The 22,896-nt window shown below is 37.6% G+C and overlaps 1 long non-coding RNA gene across 1 annotated transcript; it reads left to right on the plus strand.

Annotated features, from left to right (window-relative positions):
• Positions 1-4,768: 4,768 nt before the first annotated feature.
• LOC110357061 (uncharacterized) lies at positions 4,769-14,019 on the plus strand. The gene is made up of 3 exons (XR_010469851.1): positions 4,769-4,867; positions 12,784-12,870; positions 13,230-14,019. It is a non-coding gene; the product is annotated as an uncharacterized LOC110357061 (long non-coding RNA).
• Positions 14,020-22,896: the final 8,877 nt, after the last annotated feature.

Raw genomic sequence — 22,896 nt, forward strand, 5'->3', positions numbered from 1 at the left:
TAACTTGATCTAGATACTGTTTCATGGCACTTTTTTGTTTTTCTCCTGGTATTTTTTACTAAATTACTAGAAACACAAACACCATAAAATCAAAAAGTACACTAGAAATTTTAAAAATAAATATGTTGGAAATTTTGAGTTCAACCAGTTTTGTTTTGTTTTGTTTTTTTTCAGCATGAACTGTACCAATTTATGTATTAGTTAGCTGATTTAATATAATTTCATGTAAAAATAAAAGCCAGAAAAAATATCAACACAAATACAATCATACATTTTTAATATACGGTTTCTTAATACATTTTCTTACCTAAAAACTTTGTGGGCCCCAAGCTACTCCTGCTCTGCAAGAAAATGAAAATTTAAAGTAATTTGCCAATGGCAGTAATGAAAAAAATACCAAATGTTTGTACTGTAATTGGTGTAACACATTCACGCGATTACACTCACTCATGGGAAAAAAAACAGAAAATGCTCTCTCCTGTTCCATGTTGGTATTATTTTTATTCTGACTATTAAATAGAGAATCCATCTAAGAAAGATGAAAACTTGACCAAACCCCTTACTCATCACCTTCCTTTATTGCAGGTTTTCTTCAACTATAAGATAGTGAAAGTAAGATTATAATTTCCCTTGTGATTTAGACAGAACCTGCCATGTTTTTTCTAGAAATGACAATTCATAAAAATCAATCAAGAAGTTGATGGAAAGTATAAAGTATTGGTCACATTTCTATTCTCACTGTTATGGTTACTATGCTTTGAATTGTCCATGCCACACTGGAAGTGAAGTGTCATTTAGCCAACTGAGAATTGTCATTTTACTAGTTTTCCGGAGACTGCAAAGCTGAGATACATTCTCTCTTTTTCTCAAAATTCCCCTTTGGGACTTCAGTAGTCAAACAAATTGAACAATATGAAATACAGCAAATTCTGGTTTTGTGAGGGAGGATATTAATTAATGTTCAACAGCATTATATTCCTGACAAGGACTGGAAATATCTCGGGTTAGTATTTTTTTACAGAGATTAAATATTCTATAGCCTACATTTCTGTTTGACTAATACTGTGTATAGTCTCCTGGGACATTTCATAAGTCATTTAGAAAATCTGTTAAAGGAATATTTCAGGTTGCTACCATTTTAATAGTGACTATTAAGTACAAGTAGATTTTTAATATTTTTTCACCAGCTCTCTTGGTTTACAATGTTATTGGAAATTCTCTGAAATATCTGAGAGATGAGAACTAAGTAAGATATAAAAATAGATGTCTGACATTTAGAAAAAAGAAATAATAGGTATTCAGCCCTGACAAAAAGTTATCACTCATTCATATATGTAAAAATGGACTATCATATCCAGATGACAATGCTGCTAGGTGTACATGAACACTTTTTAAAATTCTATAAAACATATTCCTGTATTTTAAGTACTGGAATAATTTAAAATTTTACCTAAAACACCTTGCATGAAATTTAAATGTACGTACTTATTTATTTAGCTATTTATCCCTTTTTCTTTTTCATGGCTATCTAAGGTTTGTCAACTTTTGCCTCAAAAATGTCATTGGATTTAACTTAGTTTTCTTGGCTCCCATTACTGTCAACGAATAGAGAAGGGAAGAAAGAACTCTGAAGAGCATAGTCATCAGATAATAGACTTACACTGTTGTTAGGGTCTTTGAATCTGAAGCACATAAAACCAAATCAAACCAGAAAGAGTTCTTACAGTTATTTGATTAGTATTATGTAAAATATTCACAGCAAACCCTGCATATTAATAACACAGAATAGGATCTTGGTAGTCAAGTTGTATAATTAATGTTTTCTTCATGATGTGATGGATGTAAAGTGTTGAAATTTTGAGAAAGTGTATATAATTTGCTTATTTTTTATAGATGGTGTAACTGAAAACCTTTTGAATCTGTTATAAAGCCTTTACAATAGGACAATTATTATAACACTGTTGCAAACAAAACTGTAAAACTACCATTTGTAGGGGATATCACCAATGCAATATCCTGCTGTGTCCATCTATCTTCTTTTTCTCTGGAAACATTCAAAACCTGCCTGGACACATTCCTGTGCAATCTACTCTAGGTGACCCTGCTTCAGCAGGTGGGTTGGACTAGATGATCTCCAGAGGTCCTTTCTAACCCAAACCATTCTGTGATTCCATTAAAGCTCAGAAATTAATATCTGTACTGTGGTTTGCAACTGAATGCCATGCTTAAATTCAAGGAGAGTAAAACTGTTTCCTAGGTGTTACTTAGGACACACAATACATTAAAGTCAGAAGAAAAATCAGTCACTCTGGAGGCTTAACAAAGATATATCTTTCCAACTGTGTGTCCAAAATGATATTAATTATTTCTTATCATAATAATGAAAACTGTCATTTTAGTGACAGTGCCGCAGAAGGGAACTTGATATTTTGCATTGTTGTTTCAAAAGTCACCTGTGTACTTTAAAGGATGATTATATACCTATCATATTTTGCACACAGCCTTACCACTTAAATATTTTGAAGATTAGAAAGCATATTAATCTTTTAATATATCTTTTAATATATTTCTTCTCTAGCCTTAATTCAACATCAAAATAAATTATGTTAATAACCATTTTAGACCTAAAATCTCTCTTAACAATTTCATCAGTAAACAAAAAAATAATTTGTGAGTTAAATTTTGTTTTCTTTAATTCAGGTGGACTACTATCTTTCGTTAGGAAAACTGTGTAACTGTAGAATTATTAGTTTATTAATACGACAGCTTGAACCTTTAAAAAGCAGGTACCATTAGAGTCATAAATACCTAGGTAAAACTAATATTTAGACATAAACATATTATTATATGTATAAGCTTGTGATGAAAAAAATAATCCAGAATCTTATGTATGATTCTAGCTCACCCTAGATCATAGTTTTTTACAAGTATGAATTTCAGTTACATTCTTTGACTCTTTTTAACTAATAACTCCTGGACATATATTTTAACACTTATGAAGAAAAAAAGCTTTCTAAAACGAAGTTACCCTTAAAAATGCCAGAATGATACAAACATGAGTATTTTTTTAAACGTATTTACAAGTTTTCTTTGTGTTTTCATATCTTTCGAGCTCAGAGAAAATATTTTGTAGTCGTGACATGTTCTCAAGTATTTACCAGATATTATTCTCCCTAGACTACAGGAATGAAAAATCTCCTGCCTTCCATAAAATTAAAAGCTTGGACAAACTTTGTTGATTTTGAATGAAGCTATTTATTATTTTGCTAAACTCAATTTTTTATTTTGTTTTACCTCTTTCATCATCTCTCCATGGATTATGATAAAATCACATCCACACATTGTAAAAAAAGTACAAAGAATCTCAGCCTGATATAATCTCAGAGAGACAACAGTAGTACATCTAGAAGATGGCTTGCTTGTTGTTTCATTTTATGTTTTCCCACCTCTGCATCAATTTACACTTTCTGTTTCCTATTTTCTTCACAAAACATTCACATTTCCTCTCAACTTCAGCAGAAAATAAACTGAACAAGTTGGAAACAATATTGGAATTAATTTTAAGAAAGAATTTACATTACAAATATTCTGAGAGGGCACTCGGTGACTAATACCATATGTAAACCAGGAGGTAAGGCACACCTAAACTCATATTTGAGTAAGATTTACGATTATCACTGAATTGTACAAAATGGATTCAGCCACAAAATTTCATCTGCTCCTTCTTTTTATCTACAGGCAAAATTTGATATATATAAAACATTTAGTATGTTGTGTTTGGTTGTTTTTGTGTTGTTTTTTTTTTTCGTTTTGGTTTGGTTTGGGTTTTTTAATAATGTTTTAAGAAACTTTAAGTGCTGGAGATTCTATTAGTTACTAAGCATTGTGTTCTGATACTTACTTGTCCTTACAGATAGACTTCTTTCCTCTTAATATTTAGATTAAATATCCCTAACAACATTTAGGACTGTTGACTGTTCCTATCCATAGTAGAAATAAGTAGTCCCATGTTCAATTAAAATAATAATTTTCTATTCTTGTTAATAGCCATATTGGTCCAGAGTTAATCAAAGTAATTCAACTGCAAGTAGATTATGGCTTTGTGGGGACATATGATTCATAAACTATGAAGACCTTGAGAAGCATAAGTTTTTTAAAAACCTTCTGGCCATTTTCAGAACTGGCAGTCAGTATAGCTAGGTCTGTGTCAATGGGAGGTATCTTGTCAGGGTGATTCTTTCCACCAGAGTTAGATATTTATGATTCTAGGACAGCCAATTAAAAGATCAAGTGTCTTCATGAGGCAAATGAAGAATTGATTAGGAAAAGCTGTATACAAGGGTAATCTAATATGAAACCCTGAGTAAGAGTTGTTGCACTGATATAATTTATCCATGAGTTTATGACTCTGCTGCTTTTGGATATCAGAAATAGTGGTTTTTATTACTATTATTATTTCTCTTCTTAAGAAACATCTCTTTTTCTCCTTCACTCCCTTATTAAATTATGTGAACTGTGTGCAAACCAACAAAACCAAACCAGATCAAGAAGCAAGAAGTCAGACCTGTCCCATATTTCTTTTTTCTTTTTTAAACCTTTATTATGTTCCTCGGATCAGCTGACTGAAGCCAGCTCGGCCGCAGCCAGGAGCGAAATCTCGAAGCCACAGAGGTAAGAGAGGGTAAAGAGAGGGGTTTCTGGTCGCGTTTTCGATTCTGCTACCCGGGAGTCCCCGGCAGCCCTTGCGGAACTGGCTGACGTGGCGCGACCGTTACCACGGTGACGGGAGTCACACCCCTCCCTCTTGCTTTGAAAAAGCCTCCGGGAGCCCACCAGGCGCTGGGAGGTGAACGTGCTTGTGAGGCAGGTGAGCACTACCCACACGGTGCTGCAGCAGCGACTGGGGCTGCTCGTGCAGTAGGGTTCAGAGGTTCTGTCACTCCTTGCTGTTGGACCTCTCACTTGTTGCTGGTGACACAGACTGGGGTGTGGCAGGGCAAGTAGACTGGACACAACTGGCTCTTGTAGGTGAGTTTGTCCAGGGTTTCATTTTGTTTTCTTGCCCCCAGTTTAACTAAGGGTAGCAATGGTTTCTAGAAAAAGGAAAGCTGTTGCTGCCGTTAATACAAAGAGTGTGTCTACACAGACACTACCTGCCAAGAAGGATGCAGCCACCCAGGCTTCTGGCTGTGCAGAGTGTCTGTGCCTGGCATTAGTATCAGAGAATGGTATGGGAGGCACCTGTGTACGATGTGACCGGGTCAATGACTTACTGTGCCTAGTGGTGGAGCTTAAGGAAGAGGTGGAGAGACTAAGGAGCATTAGGGAGAGTGAAGAAGAAATAGACTGGTGGGGTCAGGCTCTTTTGACACCTAAGGGTGTGCAACAGGAGATGGCAAAGCCTTGTCCCTCCTGCCATAAGGTGGATACAGCAGATCTAATTGATGGGGGGAATGGAAACAGGTCCCTGATCGGAGAGGTAAAAGAACCCTCTCTCGAACCCCATCACCACCCTTGGTGCCCCTAACAAATAGATATGAGGCCCTGGACCCTGAAAATCAGGCAGAGGACAGCCAAGATGATCCACCTGGAGAGCCCTCTGGATGGACCTCATCAACAAAAAGAATTACAACTGCAGCTGTAAGAGGAAAAAAAAAAAAAAAGAGTGGTAGTAGTTGGCGATTCTCTTCTGAGGGGAACAGAGGGCCCTATATGTCGCCCAGACCCAACCCACAGGGAGGTCTGCTGCCTTCCTGGGGCCAGGGTGAGGGACATTAATAGAAGACTTCCGGAGCTGATTCAGCCCTCAGACTACTATCCCCTGTTAATAGTCCAAGCTGGCAGCGAGGACATCAACAGAAGAAGTACCAAGATAATTAAAAAAGACTTTAAAGCACTGGGTTGGTCAGTTCATGGGACGGGAGCACAAGTGATATTTGCCTCAGTTCCTGTGCTAGCTGGGATGGATGAGGAACTAAATAAAGAGAGGAACAGAAAAGCCCATCTCATCAACAGGTGGCTTAAGGATTGGTGTCACTGTCAAAATTTTGGGTTTTTTGACCATGGGGCAAGCTCTGTGGTACCCAGTCTCCTCAAATCAGATGGGCTTCATCCTTCTAGGGAGAGCAATAAGACTATAGCTCATAAGCTGGCAGGGCTGATCAGGAGGGCTTTAAAGTAGGTTTGCAGGGGGAAGGGATTGAAACTGGGCTCTCCAAAGATCAGCCTACAGATGGAAAGCCCGAATTAAGAGGGAAATCAGCAGCCCACTTGAAGTGCATGTACACTAATGCACGCAGTATGGGCAACAAACAAGAGGAGCTGGAAGCCATCGTGCAGCAGGAAAGCTATGACATAGTTGCCATCACAGAAACATGGTGGGTTGACTCATATGACTGGAGTGCTGCTATGTGTGGCTACAAGCTCTCCAGAAAAGATAGGCAGGGTAGGAGAGGTGGAGGGGTGGCTTTACATGTTAGAGAGTCACTCAACTCTGTTAAACTTGAGGTCAGCAGTGACAAGGTTGAGTGCCTGTGGACCAGAATCAGGGGGAAGTCCAGCAAGGCTGACATCCTCGTGGGTGTCTGTTATAGACCGCCCAACCAGGACGATGAAGGAGATGAATTATTCTACAAGCAGCTGGCAGATGTCTCAAAATTGACGGCCCTTGTTCTTGTGGGCGACTTTAACCTGCCGGATATCTGCTGGGAGCTCAATACTGCACAGAAGAGGCAGTCTAGGAAGTTCCTAGAGTGTATAGAGGACAATTTCCTTCATCAGCTGGTAAATGAGCCCACCAGGGGCAAGACCCCGCTAGACCTACTGTTTACAAACAGAGAAGGGCTGGTGGGAGATGTAGTGGTTGGAGGCCGCCTGGGGCATAGCGACCATGAAATAATAGAATTTTCAATACAAAGAGATGCAGGGAGAACCATTAACAAAACCTCCACGCTGGACTTCCGGAGGGCAGATTTTTGCCTATTCAGAAGTCTAGTTCAGAGCATACCCTGGGAAACAATGCTTAAAAACAAAGGGGCCCAGGAGGGTTGGACATGCTTCAAGCAGGTGGTTTTGAGTGCACAGGAACAGGCTATACCAGTGTGCCGAAAGGCTAGCCAGCGGGGAAGACAACCGGCTTGGCTAAACAGGGAGATTCTGAATGAAATCAGAAATAAAAAGAGACTTTACCGACTGTGGAAAAAAGGGCTGGCTACTTATGAAGAATTTATGGAAATAGCTAGATCATGCAGAAAAAAGATCAGGGAAACAAAAGTGCAATTTGAAGTTAATTTGGCCAATTCTGTCAGGGATAAGAAAAAGTCCTTCTTCAAATATGTTAATAACAAAAGGAGGGGCAAGGAAAACCTCCATTCTCTGTTGGACTCTGAGGGAAATGTAGTTAACAAAGATGAGGAGAAAGCTGAGGTACTTAATACCTACTTTGCCTCAGTTTTTACCAGCAAGACAGGTGGCCCTCAGGACAACTCATCTCTGGAGGTGGTTGACAGAGATAGGAAGCCAAATAGGCCCCTTGTATTCCAGGAGGAAATAGTTGGTGATTTACTGAGCCATCTTGATCCTCACAAGTCTATGGGATCAGATGAGATCCATCCTAGGATGATGAGGGAGCTAGCAGAAGAACTTGCCAAGCCGCTCTCCATCATCTTCCTACAGTCCTGGCTCACTGGGGAGGTCCCATATGATTGGAAATTGGCCAGTGTTACCCCAGTCCACAAAAAGGGCTGCAGAGCTGACCCTGGCAACTACAGGCCTGTCAGCCTGACCTTGGTGACTGGCAGGGTTATGAAGCAGATCACCCTGAATGGAATCACACAGCACCTTCAGGATGGACAAGGGATCAGACCCAGCCAGCATGGGTTTAGGAGGGGCAGGTCCTGTCTGACCAACCTGATCTCCTTTTATCATCAGGTGACCCAGCTGGTGGATGAGGGGAAAGCCATGAATGTAGTCTATCTGGACTTCAGCAAGGCCTTTGACACTGTCTCCCATAATATACTCTTGCAAAAGCTGGTAGCCCATGGCTTGGACAAGTGTACTCTACGCTGGGTTAAGAACTGGCTGGAGGGCCAGGCCCAGAGAGTGCTGGTGAATGGGGCTGCATCCAGCTGGCAGCCAGTCACTAGTGGTGTTCCCCAGGGGTCAGTGTTGGGTCCAGTCCTGTTTAACATCTTTATTGACGATTTAGATGAGGGGATTGAGACCATCATCAGCAAATTTGCTGATGACACCAAGTTGGGAGGGAGTGTCGACCTGCTGGAAGGCAGGAGGGCTCTGCAGAGGGATCTGGATAGACTGGAAAAATGGGCTGATTCCAATGGGATGAAGTTCAATAAGGCCAAATGCCGGGTGCTGCACTTTGGTCACAACAACCCCCTGCAGCGCTACAGGCTGGGTGCAGAGTGGCTGGAGAGCAGTCAGACAGAAAGGGACCTGGGGGTACTAATTGACAGGAAGCTCAACGTGAGCCAACAGTGTGCCCAGGTGGCCAAGAAGGCCAACGGTATCCTGTCCTGTATCAAAAATAGCGTGGTCAGCAGGACAAGGGAAGTGATCCTTCCCCTGTACTCTGCATTGGTGAGGCCACACCTGGAGTATTGTGTTCAGTTCTGGGCCCCTCAGTTCAGGAAAGACATTGAAGTGCTGGAGCGGGTCCGGAGAAGAGCAACACGACTGGTGAAGGGACTTGAACATAAGACCTACAAGGAGAGGCTGAGGGAGCTGGGGTTGTTTAGTCTAGAGAAGAGGAGGCTTAGAGGTGACCTCATCACTCTCTATAACTACCTGAAGGGAAGTTATAGCCAGGTGGGGATTGGTTTCTTCTCCCAGGCAGTTAGCAACAGGACAAGGGGGCATGGGCTTAAACTCTGCCAGGGGAAATTTAGGCTGGATATTAGAAAGAAATTCTTTACAGAGAAAGTGGTCATGCATTGGAATGGCCTGCCCAGGCAGGTGGTGGACTCGCCGTCTCTGGAGGTTTTTAAACTGAGATTGGTCATGGCACTTAGTGCCATGATCTAGTAAACGGACTAGAGTTGGACCAAGGGTTGGACTCGATGATCTCTGAGGTCTTTTCCAACCCAGTCGATTCTGTGATTCTGTGATTAATGAGCCATCATCTTTCCCTGACTTGACTACATGTGACAGACAGAATCTGGAAAGTTATAACATTTTGCCAATCTGGGGTTAGCTGTGTTACAAATCAAATGGAGTAACAAATCAAACAGCAAAAAAATATCGTAGGTCTTAGACATTTTGACACCGTGCAACCCCTTCACTCTATAATCCCCTCTACAACCTCCCTCCCATTCCCAGAGGTTCAGCTGCCTGTGATCCCTGGTGTGCAACAGCCTGATCACCTTGCCTTAGATTGCTGAGGACAAAGTTGTGAAAAAGAGTGGTGAAAAGGTTTAGAAGGTTGAACTGTACCAAATGAAAAATGCTAAACTGCAGATAAAAGTGTCCAGATGGGATTGTTAATTGGTCCGAGATTCAAGGAGAATGCAAACATGGAAAGGTATAAGACTGTGTGGGGGGAAAAAAAAAGTCTGGATCAGGTGTTGGCCCTCTTTCTTCACAATGTGACTAGATACTGACCATAAAAACTGTGGTCATGGGAGTTCATATAAACAGTTAGTTTAGTATCCTTTGTGTATTACACAATTAATAATTGTTTCGTACAGTTAGGTTGTCTGCATTCTGCTCACAAAGTCTCTTTACACTCAGTAGAAGTCCCTGAACAAAATGTCCCTGGAGACACAAAGCTTAGATAGTGTGTTTTTTTTGTTGTTGTTGAAAATAGCCTTTTAGGTAAGATATGAGACTACTAGATCACAGCATCTAATGATGCATTGTCCAAATTCAATACTTTCTGACCAGTTCTTTTAGGAATTCCACACATATTGTTTTAACATTCCTTATTTTCCTCTCTGGGAGGGCCATAATTCAAGTCAAAGGCTGACTGAGTAAAGAAAGCAAAAAGGAAGAGTAGATTTCATTAGCAGGAGTCTTTTTTTTCATGGCTTCCCAATAGAACAAGAAATTGTAATGAGCAATCAAAAAATCGAATCAGGTTTTGGTTTTCTATGGATAGTTTGAGACACCAGACTATTAACTCTCCATTGAATTGGGAAATGTAGCTCAATTTGATTGAATGTCTGCATATAGGGTATGTAGCACATTTAGATAACTTTCATGTCCTATCTGCAGCTACTAAAGGGTGTGGATCTCCCATAGGTCATATGTCATATCTGTAGTTCTATTCAAATCTCCTGTACATTGGACAGAATCTAAAATGCTACTAGACCCTTGTACATGGCCAGAAAATTTCACCTTGGGTTTCAGAAACAGTAAGACTCCAAGAGTAGGTGTAAATCAAATAATCTACATAATTTCATTCACCATGGGACCTTCTGTTATCTGCTGTATGTTAACAGCAATTTAAAATCTTTGCTCATTGTACTTCTTCTCACTCTTCTGCATTATTTCTTTTGGAATTACTGGTGACAACATGGTAAAGCACTTGGCTTCTATAAACTAAGATAGTAATGGATTGTAGGGTTGCAGGAATTTTGTATAAGTATACATTTTTGTTTAGATTATGACTGGTACTAAATAAATGCCGATGTTAGGTACATTTGCTGGGAAGGTTAACAAAAAAATCACTGGTGAATTATTTATGAACACTGAGGTGAAAATATCTATAAATTAGAACTGTAGGAAATAACATGCACATCCTATTTGCATATAATGCAAACTGATATTCCAATTTCTAAAGCAAGTTCAAAGAAGAAACTTGGACATATTTCTGTATTTTTATCATGCTCACAATAGTTCTTAAAGTTTTCTGTAAATCCATTAAGGTGGGTCTACGTGTTAACTTTCAGGAATGCTAAGACTACTTGGCTGAAGTTTGGAAGACAAGTGTTCCTGTTTGGATATTGTCATTCAGAAACAGTAACATTGCTGCAACTCAATGTGCTCTCTAAGGGGATCAACCTGTGGTGAACCATGACCACTTCTCTTGAATGACAGCATCCACAGAATGGTTTAATGTGCTTTAGCTTTAAAATTCTAAAGATTCATCTCATTTTTCTGTAGTGTTCCTGCATTATCAAGGTCCTGCTGCATAATGTTAAATAAAATAATGGTTTATGTAGTGCTTTTCAGAATTAAAACAATACCAAGTATTTTTAAAATATTAATAATTTAATCCTAAGATAATTTGATATTGAGGAGTCAGGTATGACTAATCATCTATTTTTTTCACTTATTTCTCAAATATTAAAACTCACTGTAGTTACTAGTCAGCAAGACTAAAGGTAGCAGGATATAATCCTTCATTATAATTCTTATTGCTTACTTTTATGGTCATAGTACTGAGAAGCTTTGAGAAAGGCAGAATCCTCTTGTGAAAAATCACAGTGCAAAGATAAGAACAAAAATGTTTCTAGTGATTATACAAGTAGGAGTAAGAATCAACTATTGGAACAGTAACATTCAAATTAGAGAAGACTTAGAGAAGAATTCTTGGTCACACTTATTATTTGACATGATTAGTTTCCTAAAGATCTTATATTTTATCTGGTGTAGTTTGGCTTTATCTTTGTCACTGGTGTCAAGAGGCTTGCATGCATTTTTTTTACATTGAATTTGTTGTCTATTTGTGTTCATGCAATTCACACTAAAATCTGAGATCTTTTTGTGTGACTTTATTTATGCTTATCTGCAATTTCATAAAAAGGTGAAAAGTTTCTCAAAGACTTAGTTTCCTTATGAAATAATACCTAGAAAAAAAGTAAATGTTTTGAAAATGTCATAGAATCAAATAAAAAAAAATCCAATAAGTTAGCTTATACATGGAAATGTAAAGTCAGTCTGACTGTCTGACTTCTTTTACCAGTTTCAAATCCAGGAAAATCTGGTACAAGTACCAATGGTAGCTATTAATCTCACTGATTCAATTTATCTTCTGAACTTTTAAAAAGATGAGAATTTTGGTTTCAAAGAGAAATCTACCTGTAGTCACTTTTGTATAGTTCAAATCCTTCACAATCTATCCTAGATTGATGATTAGGTCATGGAGAATTTACTCAAATATATTTGAGTTGGATGTATCAAAAATATTTTATTAAATCCTGGATGACAGACACATTTCTGTAGTTGCTACTCTATTTAATAAATTTTTAGCAAAATAAATTATTATTATTTTCCTAAATTTTCTGAAATTTTCACCAATGTTTGATCTTTACTACACAGCAGTGCAACAATATAATATAAAACTACAAATTCCAAGCTAATATTTACCTCTCTGATCACTCACTGTTATTAATACTGTGTATAACCTGTCACAAAATTCCAGTCCCCTACATTCCATTCTGGTCAAAGAAGAGGAAATCTTTCATGATATTTTTCTCAGAATAAGCTGTGTTTCATATCCAAAAAAACTGAATGAAGGCTACTGTAATTCTCACAGGAACTAGGTACACCGACTACACGTAACTATGATTAATTGCACCATAGTCTCTGGATTCATGCCACTCTTCATTAATGTCTGATCTGAGACTGTCTCCTTCAGTGAGTGCTCAGAGTATTCTAAAATTTGTATCATGCCTGATCCTGAACCCACTGTGTATTGAGTTGTTCGGGTCAACAAGTTTAATTTCACTATTTCAAATAATTCCTTCTGTATCTGAAAAGAAAGCATTCTTAGCTTCTTTTTCTGTTACTTAATTCACTTTTTTTTTTTTTTTTTTTCCACTGTAGACCTCAAAGACACCTTGTTGTGTTCAAAACTGCTGCAATCACAAAAAAGGATTCATGCTACAAAGAGGTCTAGTTTGGTTGCAACAGGTAAAATACATTGTCAGTTGTATTGTTCTGCTCCACATTACTAAATCCTTTATGGTTCATGACTTTTACTTTAAAAATATAACTCAGGATAATGCTATCACTGAGAAGTATAACAGTGTTATATGGTTTCCTGTAGTGTTCACCTTAGCAATAGGGCAATTTTCTTTTTCTTCCCCTCTTTCCTTAACTTGGTGATTCCTTAAGCACTTTTTGCTCCATGACTGTTTGAATGCATTCTAATAAATGCACAATATACTCCTTGAGATAGTGTAATAGTAAGAGCTGTTATAGTAATAGCTTATATCCTTTGCTTTCAAATTTCAAACATTCACACAGCCTTCAAAAATCTCTGTTTGCAGGGAGGAGGCATCTTGTTCAATGGAAAATTAAGTCTGCAAAGAACACCTGTGTAGTCAGCTCTTGTCCTCTTCCACCAGAGAATAATCATATATTCAAACGGAAACAGCATTTATATGACCAAGTGTTCAATGCACACAGACTGTCTCAGAGGTCTGTTTGTTTTCTGCTTTCCAAACAGCAGTACTTTATCAGATAGTTTTGATGTGCTTTGGGGCCAGAATGATTTTGCTCAATTTAGATGATTTTAATTCTGAAATACAAATAACCAGAAATATATAACAGTGGCACCTGGTGTCTCTGAAGTTGAATTTGTTTATGAATGGTAGGGTGGTGTCTGTTAGCTTTGGATGTATGGTGTAAAGTCTATGACACAAAGTATATATATGTCTACTTATACATACTATGAACATCCATTAAAACGATTCAGAAGTAGTTCCCTTCCAGGTCTCATGCTTTTCCTCTATTGTGCATCTCTCTACTTTGATGCAGCATTAGGAAACAAGCTAGCAATTTAGTAGTAAGAATATAAGGAATAAGAATCATATGTATTCAAATGCCACTTGACCAGTGTTTAAAACTAATCACAAATGAAAATCAATAGCCGTATTTCAGTGTCTAACCTACAGTCCTGATGAAAGAAAACTAAATGTATTTAACTATGTATCAAAGCTTAAATACTTTTTTTTTCCCTGTAAAAGTGAGAATGTAAAGTTTATGGCTTTGCATACTTCTGCATTTCAAAGAACCTTTGAAAAAAATGCTACAACACTCACATTCATTCTCTTTGGACCTTTAAAATGCTGAAACTTTAACTATTTCCTTCCTTATCTATCCTAGTTTGAACTAAATGATCCATCTCAATTTTTATATTCTGAATTATCTATAATTTTATAGCATAACAAAAAGAAAAGTAGTGCCTCTTCCTAAAGCTTCAAGAATAGTGGGTACATTAAATGGCTATATGACCTTAGAAATTGGAGGAATCTATCTTAATAAATCATGTGGAACAGAACTGTCGTCTGGCTTCTTCAAGTACATCAGCAGCAAAAGGAGTCTTAGCAAAAATGTAGGTCTGCTGCTGAATGAGTTGGATGACCTGGTGACAAATGACACAGAGAAGGGAGACTTACTGAATGCCTTCTTCGCTTCCATCTTTACTGCTAAGATCAGCCCTCAGGTATCCCAGACCCTAAAGATAGAAAGTCTGACAAAAGGAAAACTTTCCCCTGGATGAGGAAAATCAGGTTAGAGATCATTTAGACAAGCTGGACATCCACAAATCCATGGGCCCTGATGGAATGCACCCAGGAGTGCTGGAAGAGTGGGCAGATGTTATTGCTAAGCCACTCTCCATCAACTTTGAAATGTCCTGGAAAACAGGAGAGGTGCCTGAGGACTGAAAGAAAGCCAATGTCACTCCTGTTTTCAAAAAGAGCAAGAAGGATGACCCAGGAAACTACAGGCCAGTCAGCCTCACCTCCATCCCTGGAAAGTTGGTGGAACAGCTAATTCTGGATGTCTTCTCCAAGCATGTGTTGGAAAAGAAGGTTATCAAGAGTAATCAACATGCGTTCACCAAAGGGAAATCATGCTTGACCAACCTGATAGCCTTCTATGATGGTATGACTGTTTGGGTTGATGAGGGAAGGGCAGAGGACATTGTCTACCTTGACTTCAGCAAGGCTTTTGACACCATTTCTCACAACCTCCTCATAGGGAAGTTCAGGAAGTGTGAGCTGGACAAATGCATGGTGAGATGTATCATGAACTGGCTGGATGGCAGATCAACAGTGCAAAGTCTGTTTGGAGGCCTGTAGTTAGTGAGGTTCCCCAGAGGTCAGTATTAGGTCCAGTCCTGTTCAATCCGATCATCAATGACCTGGATGAAGAGACTGGGTGCACCTGCAGCAAGTTTGCTGATGATACCAAACTGGGAGGAAGGGCTGACATACCAGAAGGCTGTGCTGTCATTCAGTGAGACCTGGACAGGCTGGAGGACTGGGAAGAGAAAAACCTGATGAATTTTAACAAGGGTAAGTGCAGGGTCCTGCACCTGGAGAGGAATAACCCCAGACACCAGTACAGGTTAGGGGTGGACCTGCTGGAAAGCAGCACTGCAGAGAAGGACTTAGGAGTTCCGGATGACAAAACAGGTTGACCATAAGTCAACAATGTGCCCTTGAGGCCAAGAAAGCCAATGGTATCTTGGGGTGCATTAGGAAGAGTGTGACCAACAGGTCGAGTGAGGTTATCCTCCCTCTCTACTCTGCCCTGGTGAGACCACATCTGGACTATTGCATCAAGTTCTAGGCTCCCCAGTCTAAGAAGGGTAAGGAATTACTGGAGGGAGTCCAGTGGTACACTATGAAGATGATTAGGGGCCTACAGCACCCTTCTTATGAGGAGAGACTGAGACAGCTGAGTCTGTTCAGCCTGGAGAAAAGAAGGCTGAGAGGCAATCAATGTTTATAAATATCATAAGGGTGGATATCAAGAGGATGGGATCAGACTCCTTTCAGTGGTGCCCAACGATAGGATCAGGAACAATGGACACTGAAGCATAGAAGTTTCCATCTGAACGTGAGAAGAAACTTCTTTGAGGGTGACAGAGCATTGGAACAGGCTGCCCAGAGGAGCTGTTGAGTCTCCTTCCCTGGAGTAATTCAAAACCTGCCTGGACATATTCTTGTGTCATCTACTCTAGGTGTACCTGCTTTAGCAGGTGGGTTTGACTAGATGATCTCCACAAGTCCCTTCCTACTCTAACCATTCTGTGATTCTGTGATTCTGTTTTGTTTTGTTTTAAGACAAATATAGGCTTTGAATTAAACCTTTTGCTTTTTTCTGAACATTTATTTCAAAACAAGTATAACTTCAAAATGTTAAGATATAAAATCGTGCAAATGAAATGTATTTTAATACTGCCTCACAGTAGGCAGCACCCTGCAAGAGAACAAGACAGTCTTTTATGAATCTGAGACAAGAGAATTCTTAAGAGTAAATGTGTTTTTATATTCTGATAATTTAGAAAAACATTGGAACATAGTCTTCTCTAGTTTATTTCCCATAAAGATCTCTCACAAAGCTATTGCTGCCCCTGTGTACCTAATTCAGATGTTTCACTGTCTTGAAACTCATTCTTTTCTGAAAGTGACTTAAGAAAATTTGTCAAATGGAAAATTAGGAGCTGTAATCCTTTTGTGTGTTTATAATACTGATAATAGTGTCCTTGATGATTAAAGCAAAAATAATTTTCCCAAATTGTTCTTTTTCTCACAACTGATCCTGTCTAATTAATGTCATCATACTTACTTTTTAAAGTCTTCCTTGTCAGTTTCACCTTATGTTCCTTAGTAACCATCTTTAAACCATTAAATACAAAAGCTGTTGAGAATTTTTTTTTTAAACATTAAACTAATTTAAAATCATGATAATCACTGGAAGATAAACAGATTTACACCATTCTTAGAAAAGTAAGAAAACTACAGTGCTGTGCAGTTTTTAAAGCAACCTCACGTAACACCATTTTGAGTCACTCAATATAATTAGAATCAATTACTTTGCACTTTCATCAAACTGATATAATGGTTTGATGTATCAGAAAAATAATTTCCTCCCAATGTAGAATATACTCCCCACTTCATCATCTTCTTGCAGCTTGCCATTTCTTTGATACTATTTGTTTTCATATTACCCTTCTTTGCCAGTGAATATGTTGCATTTATGCATTAGGCAGCTGATTATTTCCTGCAGGTCAGAGAGTGATCATCAGCTCCAGTGTATCGAAATTAACTCCTTACTTGTCCTATCTTTCAGGTAAATCTTTTCTGCAGAATATCCATGATCGTTGCAAATTTTGAAAATGCAGTTTAATATATATTTTTGCTTCGATAATTTTAATCATTATTATACTGCTCAAAATTCTTAGATAACAGCATTTCCTGTCATCACTCCTTAGATTCTTCTAAAGGGATCTTCAGCAGGAGCCTGGGTGACAAAAACAAAAAAAAGAATTACTGGTTAGTAGGCAGTATATGTTTCTAGTATCAGCTCAAGCTTTTAAAAGACTGACCTATGTCAGAGGATCTTTTTCCTCTGAAATCTATTGAGTTGCACCAATTGAGTTGAGTTGAGTTCTTTCGAGAACTTTAACTTTATTACAAGTATTATAGAACACAATTATAACATGTTCGTGGAGGAGGCCAGCACACTAACGGTTATTTGGACAAAATAATTTGATTTCTTTAGAAGAGATATTAAAAGTAAAAATGTACATTATCTATAAATTGTCATTCGTTGTTATGATGGAAAAAAAAATCTACTTTTGTTAGATTCCAGAAAAAAATAAATCATGGATTGTCAGCTCATTCCCTTTTAAACAATACTAATCAAATGCACTAAAATTTCCGTTTTGATGTCAGTGGGATTTCTTCTGAGATACGTTGTGATGCAACCTACATGGCAACTTACAGCTGTAGAGGTGTATTTAGCTGATCAAGCAACAAAGCATTGCTGGACAATTCAATTAAGAAGGGTTTTTTTGTGTGTGTTTGAATACCGCCGCTGCATCCTCTAGGAGGTTAAATACAGCAGAGGATTTACAGTCAGAAAGGGAAATAAGGAGATGAGTAAGTCTTTCAGACTAAGTAAATATATCTTGGCAAATTATTTTTATAAGTTTCCTTCAAGAAATTCAGTTGATGAAATGACAAGAATACTATAAATGTTGCACAGAACTTCTTAATCAGCAACAGAAAGCATTTTTACTCTGTCAAATAGTTAAAGGAGTACAGTGAATTTTGTAACCCTCAGCAAAGAATTCTAATTTAATTTTATGTATCTCCAAAGGAAACCGTCTTTCTAAAGTATTTTGACATTTTGGTCAGGCCAACTGCCATTTAGTTCCAAGTCCTGTTCTTTCTTAACTGCTTATAAAATAGCAACAGGGCTAGTCTATTCTGTTTTGTTGGTGGTGGTTGGTTTGGTTTGGATTGGTTAGGTTTGGTTTTTCTCCATGCAAACTACGTCTTGTTTTTAGACCTTTAATTTATACTAAGAAAAGACAAAAGTAAAAAGAACAAACTCTTTTCAATGAAAAATATATTTATTTGTAACAAAGGTTATCAATTTTTCATCAGAAAATGGCAGCTGTCCCCTGCATGTAGTGGTCTTTAAGAAATTAATAGGTACAGTACACAAACCAAATCACAAAAATTACAAAATCTCACACTACTGAAGTTGCATGATAAAACTAGAGGTCAAAATGACTGCCACGAAGTCATAAAATATTAAACTAAATCAAAGCTCTTCAATAAGTCTTTGACAGATTGTCCTGTAACTGGATGATTTCATCATAATCCACATCTTTCTGAAGAGACATCTGGAGCTGCAGGTGTTTGAGATTTCCCCAGGGAATCATACTTATCAATTCAATTTTCTATGAGCAACACTGGGTTGTCAAGGGGCATATGCTTCTGTGGCTTATTATTCTGCTAAACTGCAAGGCTTTCAGCAAAAACAATGATGATAAACTGGAAACAAAGAAGTGACTTTGTCCATGAGCTTCCTCAAAACAGACAGCTGTCAGAAGGCTTTAATTCCTGCAGAGCAGGACAACTTCTATGAAGCAAACCTTGGTAATCCCCAGTTCAGCAGAATATATTAAAGGCATCTTGGTATTTCACTTTATGTGGCATTAGTCACACACACAAAGCACCAGAAGGAGAATGACATCCTTTCATTTGTTTTACCTTGTGCAGCTATTGGAAGAGTATAATAAAATATCCAGGCTCAAAATCTACCATTAAAAATCTAGCTTTGTCAAAACTGGCCCAGCAAGGCATTTTATACAGTATGGTTGACGTGAGCTATCTTCAGCAGTGCACAGTAACAATTGTTAATAATTCTAAATTTAGATTAAAGGTTTCCTGACTTGTGCTACTACATTCTTAGCATAACACAAATTATGCTGTCAGGTGTGGCATTTGGTTATTTATTTATTGACCTATTTATTTAAAGACTTCAGCTTTATTTTATCTATCCTGATTGAGTTGTTTTCTCTGTTTAATGACACTGGGAGAAGCTTACTACGGCTAATTTCAGTGATTATTTCTTGGTGAAATGCTGTTTAGTTTACCATTTGATTTACCATAATGCATACTGTAAGGCATATGTATCCTCTTCTTCAACTGCATTTTTCTCTCACATTTATCACCTGTTGTGTGTTAGGGGTCATATTTTCATCTCATTTGGAGATTTTTTGGGAGAGCAGAGGGTGGTGTTGTTTTTTTCCTCCCACAAAAATATATATTTTGTATGAACCCAATTACTTAATAAAATAATTATGAAATGGTCCAACAAACACAAAAAGTCAAGAATCTGTTTACTGTCAGTGACATGAATGACCCAGCTTACTATGCTATCACATTTAACTATTTGAATTTCCGAATGAGGAAACAGTAAAGTGAGAGACAGTTTCAGTGGAAGGCCATTTTCTGAGATATTTTAAATACCTATTGGTAAACAGTGTAATAAATTTTCATAGCTCAACTTTGTTCTTTGTTGCTGATGAGTGAAAAACTAATTAAAGGCACTCTAATGACTTCAAAGAATGAATGTTCAACTCCTTTGAGCTTTTAAGCAATTTTTATTTAAAAGAATGACCTTTTTTAATCATGCAAATATCTTATGAATTGGCATTAATGAAAACTGTGGGCTGGTTTGATTGACGCAACCATTTTCAATTTTTAGTTCACGTGTCACTTTATGAACAGAGACTAAACAACAAGGAAAATATCAGGGTGGCTGCTATACCTGTATGTCACTTACAGAATTCATAGATTATATCGTTGGTGCCCTTATTCAAATGTAGTGGTTAATAGGTTCCAAAAGAATTATTCAGCTCAATTAAAATATTTATCTTTTTAAAAGTAAGTAAATGAAGAAAAAGTGATGTTACTTATTTTATAATTCCATGATGATCAGAACTCCACTACTTGAATTTTAATTCAATGCACTGCATGGAAATTCGTGTCTGCTATATCTGTGAAGTGAAGCAGTCTGCCCTACTACTATAAAGAAAACCTCTCAGGAACACCAGAGAGGGCTTTAAATCTCTGAAAGTAGGTATTTGTGAAACAGACATTAAAAGAATGCATGTTTATAGATAGAAGGAAATAAGTTATTTTGGGCAAAGCAGAATACCAACAAAGGGTCTGTAAATAAATTTGTTCCTGCTATTGTGTCTAATTTTTACTTGTCTCTAGCCTTGCTGCCTGTCCACACATTCTAACTGGCAAAAAACTCCATTCAGTTTCTTTTGTGAACCTCTGAAAAGGACTTTTTTCTTAATTGGCTGGGGCTTACATGTCCTGCTCCCTTCTCATATTTCCTCCTTTTCAGTCTCCTGATCCTTTATAGCCTTGTAACTTTATTTTTCATTTTCACTGCTTAGTGGTTTTTGTCTCCTCTTTCTCCACTCTGATTTTTTTGTTTGTTTTTGTTTGTTTGTTTGTTTGTTTTTGTTTTTCCCGCAGCTGCTATAAGGGAAGTCTTTCCTCCTTTAAGAAGGTTTCATGGAAGCTATGTGTAGCTATGTGTAGCAGCTGGCATGTACCAATCAGGTAGGAGCAGAGGGGACTCTGCTCCTGAACCACATTCTCATAAATATTCAGGTTTTGCACAGAGTAATTATTTTGAAAACAAAGAACTCCCCTCAGAAACTCCATTTCCAATGGCTTTTTAACACAGTGGTTATCTTGGAAATTTTGTTGCCTGACATTTTTTTTTCAAGTTGTTTTCACTATATTTGCCTAATGCAAATAATAAAAAGATCTTCTCAAGACAAGAGTCACTAATATTTATTAGGTATATTTGAAGGAAACTGTGTTAACCATGTGTTTGATTTATGGCACATTAAGATCTCTAAACTTTAGTGAAACATTCATAATAAATAAAAGAAATACAATTTCAGGCTTCATGGATATTTCAGGTTACACTGAACTTATTAAGGGCTTAACTGGGATGTAAATTTTCTGTGAGACTGTGCAAAGTGAATTCCTAATAATTCTATATAAGGACAAACCCCATATACTACTATTTACTACTTCTTGTAGACCACAATAATTGAAATTTTAGTCCCTGATGTCACCTCCCAGGTGCAGAAAAGTTCTCAATAAAAATCTTTCATTTCTTTGGCTTAGGTACTGTAGAGAGTAGTGTTTTAAAAGCTGTCAGCTCATATTTTTCCATTTTGTCAGAAACTAGCTTATGACACACACAGATAGCATTCTTGGCAAGAATGTCTTTAACTAGATGGTAGGAGTATGACATAAAATTGGATAGAGTAGTAATAGAGAGTATTCAGCTTTACATAGGAGAAATACTGGGTCTCTCATTGTACATCTTTATGTGTGTTAATTTAATTAACTAAACTGAAGTAACCTCAGTAGTAAAGATAACATAAAAATAAAATAATAAATAAAGAAAAGGAAACAATATTTTTTTTCTGTATAGAATCTTCTCTGTTTAACAACATCCTTAACATGCTTCAGGACCAAAACAACTGTCAGAGAAATAACACAAGGCTGTGCAAGAAGACCAAAACTTTGCAGGGGATTGATAAATGAGTCAGAAGTGTTTGCAACATATTTGGAAAAAAATAATCATAACGCAGAATCTTGATAAGTTTTATCAGACCATCTAGTAGCCCTAATTCAGTCTGTGGATGGTAGGAAGGTGTCCCCAAAGGTGCTATCAGAAGAGGACATCTTTATCATTATCACTTGCGGAATTCCACCTGGTGAGGATTTTTCATATTGAATATTGGCTCCATGCAGGGTAATGCTACATTTTGCATGTGGATGAATTTTTCATTTGAGCTGGCTGGGAGTCTAGATTTAGCATCAAAAGGAGTTAAACAAAAGTTTTGAGATACACTATGATTGTGTCAATAAGCTTTGTGCATGAGGCAGTAGCACCAGGTGATTCACAGAAAATGTAGTGTTATAATCCACCCTCCTTTCTGGCTGGCAAAGCTTTTGTTGAACATAATAGCAGTTCCTTGATACAGGCTCATAGCTCTGCAGCCTTATTCTATGTATTTCTCAGTCATCCTTGTGAGAAGATAAATAGAGTGCATACACAGTTTTCTCACTCTTCTTTCTTCTTGCAGTGAAAGAAAACAGAATAAGTATTTACAGAACTCACTAAGTTCCACTAAATAGAAGGGTTCAATAATGACATTTAATAAAGTAAAAGGTGATTATTTTTTTTTAATCTCACTATCTGCCCTAGTAATTATCCATTATTCCTATCCTCCATAGCTACAACAAAAAAAAAAGCTCAGCCTAAGCAGAATTATAATTGGTCATAATTTCAAGTTCATTGTACAAAATAAAGCAAATGAGGCATTTTGATTTTTGCTCCTGGTGTGCATAACAGCTCTTCCTTTAGCACACTTTTATTTTTTTTTTAGCTTCCAACTGTTAGGAACATTGCTGCAATTTCCATTGATGTTCCCTTTGAGTAATACAAGTCAGTAATTTAGCCAACAGAGACAGGCTGATTAGATTTGTTGCACAATGATCGATCAAAGCACTGTCCTGATCTCTGTGGCCTTCAGACACTGCTTTAGAAAGACCAGACTTAGGGAAAATATTTTGCTTT

Source organism: Columba livia, chromosome 1 (genome assembly GCF_036013475.1).
Source record: "Columba livia isolate bColLiv1 breed racing homer chromosome 1, bColLiv1.pat.W.v2, whole genome shotgun sequence".
In the NCBI taxonomy this organism is placed as follows: domain Eukaryota; kingdom Metazoa; phylum Chordata; class Aves; order Columbiformes; family Columbidae; genus Columba; species Columba livia.